Source organism: Symphalangus syndactylus, chromosome 4 (assembly GCF_028878055.3).
Source record: "Symphalangus syndactylus isolate Jambi chromosome 4, NHGRI_mSymSyn1-v2.1_pri, whole genome shotgun sequence".
Classification (NCBI taxonomy): domain Eukaryota; kingdom Metazoa; phylum Chordata; class Mammalia; order Primates; family Hylobatidae; genus Symphalangus; species Symphalangus syndactylus.
The window spans coordinates 79,306,515-79,314,740 of NC_072426.2; the positions used below are offsets into that span (position 1 = coordinate 79,306,515).

The 8,226-nt window shown below is 41.9% G+C and overlaps 1 long non-coding RNA gene across 1 annotated transcript; it reads left to right on the forward strand.

The window, feature by feature from the left end:
* The first annotated feature begins 417 nt into the window (after positions 1-417).
* On the forward strand, positions 418-5,196 carry LOC134736372 (uncharacterized). Its single transcript, XR_010120348.1, has 2 exons — positions 418-616; positions 3,891-5,196. It is a non-coding gene; the product is annotated as an uncharacterized lncRNA (long non-coding RNA).
* The last annotated feature ends 3,030 nt before the right edge of the window (positions 5,197-8,226 follow it).

An 8,226-nucleotide genomic window follows, 5' to 3' on the forward strand; every position in this document is an offset into this window, starting at 1 on the left:
CACTATGTTGAATAGGAGTGGTGAGAGAGGGCATCCCTGTCCGGTGCCAGTTTTCAAAGGGATTGCTTCCAGTTTTTGCCCATTCAGTATGATATTGGCTGTGGGTTTGTCATAGACAGCTCTTATTATTTTGAGATACATCCCATCAATACCTAATTTATTGAGAGTTTTTAGCATGAAGCGTTGTTGAATTTTGTCAAAGGCCTTTCCTGCGTCTGTTGAGATAATCATGAAGTTTTTGCCTTTGGTTCTGTTTATATGCTTGATTACATTTATTGATTTGTGTATGTTGAACCAGCCTTGCATCCCAGGGATGAAGCCCACTTGATCATGGTGGATAAGCTTTTTGATGTGCCGCTGGATTCGGTTTGCCAGTATTTTATTGAGGATTTTTGCATCAATGTTCATCAAGGATATTGGTCTGAAATTCTCTTTTTTGATTGTGTCTCTGCCAGGCTTTGGTATCAGGATGATGCTGGCCTCATAAAATGAGATACGGAGGATTCCCTCTTTTTCTATTGATTGGAATAGTTTCAGAAGGAATGGTACCAGTTCCTCCTTGTACCTCTGGTAGAATTCGGCTGTGAATCCATCAGGTCCTGGACTCTTTTTGTCGGTAAGCTATTGATTATTGCCACAATTTCAGAGCCTGTTATTGGTCTATTCAGAAATTCAACTTCTTCCTGGTTTAGTCTTGGTAGGGTGTATTTGTCGAGAAATTTATCCGTTTCTTCTAGATTTTCTAGTTTATTTGGGTAGAGGTGTTTGTAGTATTCTCTGATGGTAGATTGTATTTCTGTGGGATCGGTGGTGATATCCCCTTTATCACTTTCTATTGCATCTATTTGATTCTTCTCTCTTTTCTTCTTTATTAGTCTTGCTAGCAGTCTATCAATTTTGTTGATCTTTTCAAAAAACCAGCTCCTGGATTCATTGATTTTTTGAAGGGTTTTTTTGTGTGTCTATTTCCTTCAGTTCTGCTCTGATTTTAGTTATTTCTTGCCTTCTGCTAGCTTTTGAATGTGTTTGCTCTTGCTTTTCCAGTTCTTTTAGTTGTGATGTTAGGGTGTCAATTTTGGATCTTTCCTGCTTTCTCTTGTGGGCATTTAGTGCAATAAATTTCCCTCTACACACTGCTTTGAATGTGTCCCAGAGATTCTGGTACGTTGTGTCTTTGTTCTCACTGGTTTCAAAGAACATCTTTATTTCTGTCTTCATTTCGTTATGTACCCAGTAGTCATTCAGGGGCAGGTTGTTCAGTTTCCATGTAGTTGAGCATTTTTGAGTGAGTTTCTTAATCCTGTGTTCTAGTTTGATTGCACTGTGGTCTGAGAGGCATTTTGTTATAATTCCTGTTCTTTGACATTTGCTGAGGAGAGCTTTACTTCCAACTATGTGGTCAGTTTTGGAATAGGTGTGGTGTGGTGCTGAGAAAAATGTATATTCTGCTGTTTTGTGGTGGAGAGTTCTGTAGATGTCTATTAGGTCCACTTGGTGCAGAGCTGAGTTCAATTCCTGGGTATCCTTGTTAACTTTCTGTCTCGTTGATCTGTTTAATGTTGACAATGGGGTGTTAAAATCTCCCATTAGTATTGTGTGGGAGTCTAAGTCTCTTTGTAGGTCATTCAGGACTTGCTTTTTGAATCTGGGTGCTCCCATATTGGGTGCATATATATTTAGGATACTTAGCTCTTCTTGTTGAATTGATCCCTTTACCATTATGTAATGGCCTTCTTTGTCTCTTTTGATATTTGTTGGTTTAAAGTCTATTTTATCAGAGACTAGGATTGCAACCCCTGCCTTTTTTTGTTTTCCATTTGCTTGGTAGATCTTCCTCCATCCCTTTATTTTGAGCCTATGTGTGTCTCTCCATGTGAGATGGGTTTCCTGAATACAGCACACTGATGGGTCTTGACTCCTTATCCAATTTGCCAGTCTGTGCCTTTTAATTGGAGCATTTAGCCCATTTACATTTAAAGTTAATATTGCTATGTGTGAATTTGATCCTGTCATTATGATGTTAGCTGGTTATTTTGCTCGTTAGTTGATGCAGTTTCTTCCTAGCCTCGATGGTCTTTACAATTTGGCATGTTTTTGCAGTGGCTGGTAACGGTTGTTCCTTTCCATTTTTAGTGCTTCCTTCTGCAGCTCTCTTAGGGCAGGCCTGGTGGTCACAAAATCTCTCAGCATTTGCTTGTCTTTAAAGTATTTTTTTTCTCCTTCACTTATGAAGCTTAGTTTGGCTGGATGTAAAATTCTGAGTTGAAAATTATTTTCTTTCAGAATGTTGAATATTGGCCCTGACTCTCTTCTGGCTTGTAGAGTTTCTGCCGAGAGATCCGCTGTTAGTCTGATGGGCTTCCGTTTGTGGATAACCCGACCTTTCTCTCTGGCCATCCTTAACATTTTTTCCTTCATTTCAACTTTGGTGAATCTGACAATTATGTGTCTTGGGGTTGCTATTCTCGAGGAGTATCTTTGTGGCATTCTCTGTATTTCCTGAATCTGAATGTTGGCCTGCCTCGCTAGATTGGGGAACTTCTCCTGGATAATATCTTGCAGACTGTTTTCCAACTTGGTTCCATTCTCTCCGTTACTTTCAGGTACACGAATCAGATGTAGGTTTGGTCTTTTCACATAGTCCCATATTTCTTGGAGGCTTTGTTCATTTCTTTTTATTCTTTTTTCTCTAAACTTCCCTTCTCGCTTCATTTCATTCATTTCATCTTCCATCACTGTTACCCTTTCTTCCAGTTGTTCATATTGGCTACTGAGGCTTCTGTATTCTTCACGTAGTTCTCGAAACTTGGCTTTCAGCTCCAACAGCTCCTTTAAGCACTTCTCTGCATTGGTCATTTTAGTTATACACTCGTCTAATTTTTTTTCAAAGTTTTTAACTTCTTTGCCATTGGTTTGAATTTCCACCTGTAGCTCAGAGTAGTTTGATCATCTGAAGCCTTCTTCTCTCAACTCATCAAAGTCATTCTCCATCCAGCTTTGTTCCATTGCTGGTGAGGAACTGCGTTCCTTTGGAAGAGGAGAGGTGCTCTGCTTTTTAGAGTTTCAAGTTTTTCTGCTCTGTTTTCTCCTCATCTTTGTAGTTTTTGCTACTTTTGGTCTTTGATGATGGTGATGTACAGATCGGTTTTTGGTGTGGGTGTCCTTTCTCTTTGTTAGTTTTTTTTCTAACAGACAGGACCCTCAGCTGCAGTTCTGTTGGAGTTTACTAGAGGTCCACTCCAGACCATGTTTGCCTGGATGTCAGCTGCGGTGGCTGCAGAACAGTGGATTTTCGTGAACCACAAATTCAGCTGTCTGATTGTTCCTCTGGAAGTTTTGTCTCAGAGGAGTACCCAGCCGAGTGAGGTGTCAGTCTGTCCCTGCTGGGGGGTGCCTCCCAGTTAGGCTGCTCAGGGGTGAGGGACCCACTTGAGGAGGCAGTCTGCCCATTCTCAGATCTCCAGCTGTGTGCTGGGAGAACCACTACTCTCTTCAAAGCTGTCAGACAGGGACATTTAAGTCTGCAGAGGTTACTGCTGACTTTTTATTTGTCTGTGCCCTGCCCCCAGAGGTGGAGCCTACAGAGGCAGGCAGGCCTCCTTGAGCTGTGGTGGGCTCCACCCAGTTCGAGCTTCCTGGCTGCTTTGTTTACATAAGCAAGCCTGGGCAATGGCGGGTGCCCCTCCTCCAACCTCACTGCTGCCTTGAAGTTTGATCTCAGACTGCTGTGCTAGCAATCGGCGAGACTCCGTGGGTGTAGGACCCTCCAAGCCAGGTGCTGGACACAATCTCCTGGTGTGTCATTTTCCAAGCCCGTTGGAAAAGTGCAGTATTAGGGTGGGAGTGACCTGATTTTCCAGGTGCTGTCTGTTACCCCTTTCTTTGACTAGGAAAGGGAACTCCCTGACCCCTTGCGCTTCCCGAGTGAGACAATGCCTCGCCCTACTTCAGCTCAGCTTGCGCATGGTGCACTGAACCGACTGTCCTGCACCCACTGCTTGGCACTCCCTAGTGAGATGAACCCGGTACCTCATGTGGAAATGCAGAAATCAACCATCTTCTGTGTCACTCACACTGGGAGCTGTAGACCGGAGCTTTTCCTATTCATCCATCTTCGCTCCACCACCCCCCCCCCAGTAATAATTTCAATAAATATTTAAAGGCTAAACCAAGATGAGGCTGGTAGGACCAGGGAGAAACAGCTCCATGCTACATATTGAGATCATCTAAAGACAGGAAATTGATGTTTTATATGAGTTTGATTTCAAAGAGTAAAGGGGAATATCTGGTCCCCAGTTTCGTCTCTGGAAAGAACTGCACCTGACCCAACCCACCCTAATTACCTGTTATCTCCTGATTGTGAAGTCTATGAAAACAAACACACAGGTCATTTTCAGAAAATGAAGACATGGTGTTAGTGGCAAAATCTCACTGTGGTTTGAATGAGCATTGATGAACTGTCTGGAAGGAGTCCTTCATTGCTCTGTTGTCCAGTCAAGAATGGGAGACACTAAGAGCTTGGCCAGGGCTTCAACTTAAGTTCCATGTGAATAACCTTGGCCTATGCTCCCTGGACATGCAGTTTACCATCTGTAGAGTGTGGCCAGTTTGCCTGATGGGAGGAATCACATGCACTGCAAGCCACCCCTTGCAGCAAGAAGTCCACAAACAGGACCTTTCCCTGGCAACAGTAAGTGAGGTCAGCTGGGGTCTGGAGCTGCCCAAGACTGGCCACATGCTCCAGGGATGGGAATTGTAGTGCCCTAGAGGTAGCCTCTACCTGTGACTGCCTTAGGGCTGCCGTGAGAGCCATGGTCCACATGGCGCCTGTGAGCAGAGATGGGGGAAAGAGGAGACACAGAGGTCAACAGGGATATGGAAGTGTCTTTTATTGCAATTAAGTTTTCTAGTCATCAAACCTCTTCAAGGTGTAGAATCAGCTCTGAAATTGTCGAAGTGTTTTGATCATAGCATTCAGGGATTTATTTTTTAACTGAGATTTACATTACTATGTATTTGCAGTAATGTTTTTGTTAAAAGTTGTATCATAATGTATTTAGCCAGAACTCAGTGTCTGTGAGAAACAAAACATACTTACTACCTTCTGTGATATAAAGTTTAAAATTATATAATGTAACCAGTGACTTTCCTGTTTTAAAATATCACATAATCAAAAAAATAAACTTATAGTCTGTTTCTTTTTGTTTTAATCAGTATGTACCCATCCATGTGTACATTAATTTCTCTCACAGTCAAATACAATTATAAAATATATATTTTGAAATAATGTGACCCACGGATTCATGACAATATACTATGCATTAATTCTTTTTTATTATGGTTGTCTAATGCTATTTCACCTTCTCAACAAGGGGTAAAGCCCCAAAGGACCTAATGAATACACATGGCTTGAGTGTCCAGCACAGCCCACATGGGTGGCACCCCTGGACAACTGAATGCTGACCTAATTTCTGAAATGTTTCTGCACATCAATTACCTATGTTTGCTTGGATGAAGTTGAAAAAATTCAATAATCTCATAATAGAATCTTAAATTCTTCAATGTTTCCAGCAGTGGACCCAATGACATGGTGTGGTTTAAAGCACCCCCCATGGTTTAAACCAAGTCTTGTATGCAGCACCACTCAGCTGCATACAAGACCCAAGAATCAGAGATAAGAAGGTAAGAAGGTGGCTGGAAGTTGTCCAGATTCTACAACATATGTAGTGCTGGATCAGTTCAGTTCTAAAACAATGCATTTAATAAAATGATGGATTTATACAGGAATTTTCCAAATGGGAGGTGTGGGAAATAGCATATGGAGATTTGACAGCAGATACATGGGAAGTTAAAAAGAGAGGCAGAAATGCAAATCCCTTCTCACTCCTTCACACCTGGGGCCGTTTTGAGCGGCTTGGATGCTAAACATACAGGAGACAAATTCAACAGCTTTATTGACTTTCACACACTGCCCATTTTCCAAAACAAAAAGAACAACAATAAAAGCAGATCCAGGGGAAAAATGGATCAGAATGCCACAAATTTTACAGAAGGTATGGAAATAGTTCTGGCTCACACTGCCTGTGACTATTATAACAAAATCAGTCACTAATAAAATTTGAAATTTAGGAAGGAAACAAATTGTCTTGTTAGGGTATCTAGCTCACCGTACCTACTAAGAGAGGCTGTAAGTGCTCCAAGAGTAATTTGAATTCCACATGTGTCATTTCCCTTTAAATGTTTTCTTGCCAGGCATTTTATACTTTAAAATTTGTGTGGGAAATTTTTAACAATGGACCTGTTATTATTTTTTAACATTATCTCTACATTTTTCATATTATCTCTACATTCTCACTAGGGATCTTTTCTATCACATGAATGGAGTATAAAGAAACTTCTGGAGTACTAGATTAGGCTTTCAAATTTGTCAGAAACAATTTTCACCCTTTGGTTCATGGGTCACTGCACAGTGGAAAACAATGGATGTGCCTATGCAGTTCATATTGGCTGGGGGCTCAGTCACTGTGGCAGATTTACTGTGGTAAAAACTAACACCAGCAATGTTCCTCAAGAAAAGAGAAAGGATCAGCTGAGTGAGAATATATCTGTAAAACTGTTTTTCTCAAGGGGAGACTAAAGACTGTGAGCTGGGAGCATGGTGGCTCATGCCTGTAATCTCAGCCATTTGGGAGGCTGAGGCGGGCAGATCTCCTTAATTCACGAGCTCAAGACCAGCCTGGCCAACTATGATGAAAGCTTGTCTCTACTAAAAGTACAAAAATTAGCCAGGCATGGTGGCGGGCACCTGTGATCCCAGCTACTCAGGAGGCTGAGGCAGGAGAATCACTTGAACCTGGGAAGCAGAGGTTGCAGTGAGCCAAGATCATACCATTGCACTCCAGCGTGGGTGACAGAGTGAGATTCTGTCTCAAAAACAAAAATGAAGAAACAAAATAGACTGTGAGATACTTTTCTTTCATTGAAATCACTGCTTCTTATCTTGGCATAATTTGAACAACCCAAGCAGGGAGAAGCCAGAGCCAGGCACATTTCCCTAAGACTTCACAACAGATGTTTATTTATTTATTTGAGACAGAGTTCACTCTTGTTGCCCAGGCTGGAGTGCAATGGCACAATCTCAACTAACCATCTCAGCCTCCCAAAGTGCTGGGATTACAGGCATGACCACCATGCGCAGCCCACAACAGGTGTTTCAGTAGTTTATGAGGATATAGATAAACAGCTAGATTGGACTTAGGGATAAATTAAGCCCTTGCCAAGACCAGCTCAGTCAGGCGGGGAGACCCTAACCCAGTGGCACTAGAGGAATTAAAGACACACACACAGAAATATAGAGGTGCCAAGTGGGAAATCAGGGGTCTCACAGCCTTCAGAGCTGAGAACCCCAAACAGAGATTTACCCACATATTTATTAACAGCAAACCAGTCATTAGCATTGTTTCTATAGATATTAAATTAACTAAAAGTATCCCTTATGGGAAATGAAGAGATGCGCCAAATTAAAGGAATATATTGGGCTAGTTAACTGCAGCAGGAGCATGTCCTTAAGGCACAGATCGCTCATGCTACTGTTAGTGGCTTAAGAATGCCTTTAAGCAGTTTTCTGCCCTGGGAGGGCCAGGTGTTCCTTGCCCTCATTCCGGTAAACCCATAACCTTCCAACGTGGGAATTATGGCCATCATGAACATGTTACAATGCTGCAGAGATTTTGTTTAGGGCCAGTTTTGAGGCCAGTTTATGGCCAGATTTTGGGGGGCCTACTCCCAACATGTCCCCCTTCTCTGATGTGCAAATCGATAAAAGCAAGGGTAGCTTTGTCACAGTGAGCTACTTCTAGCAGGAGTCAGGATCCACATCTGCAGACTATACAAAGACCAACAACACAGATTAAAGGCACAATCATCATTGAAATCACAGCACTTCTAAGTGTTTTTATCCATTCTAATGGGTTACTAGCTGCCAATTTGTCTGTAACTCCTTCAAGCACTCCAGTTCCTGTCATTAAGGTCAAGTGTGCCTGGGATGCTTTAAATATTTGTCTTTAATTTTGCAATATCCAAAGACAAGTTTGTGGAGTGTCTTTCTAGATGCTTTTTTATTCTTTCCCAAATTTTGATCTTATTAAGAGCTATTAATAGTTTCCACAATTCCTTATGTTTAGCTCCTAGAGTGGGCCATATCATTTGAGGTTGAGATGCCACTAT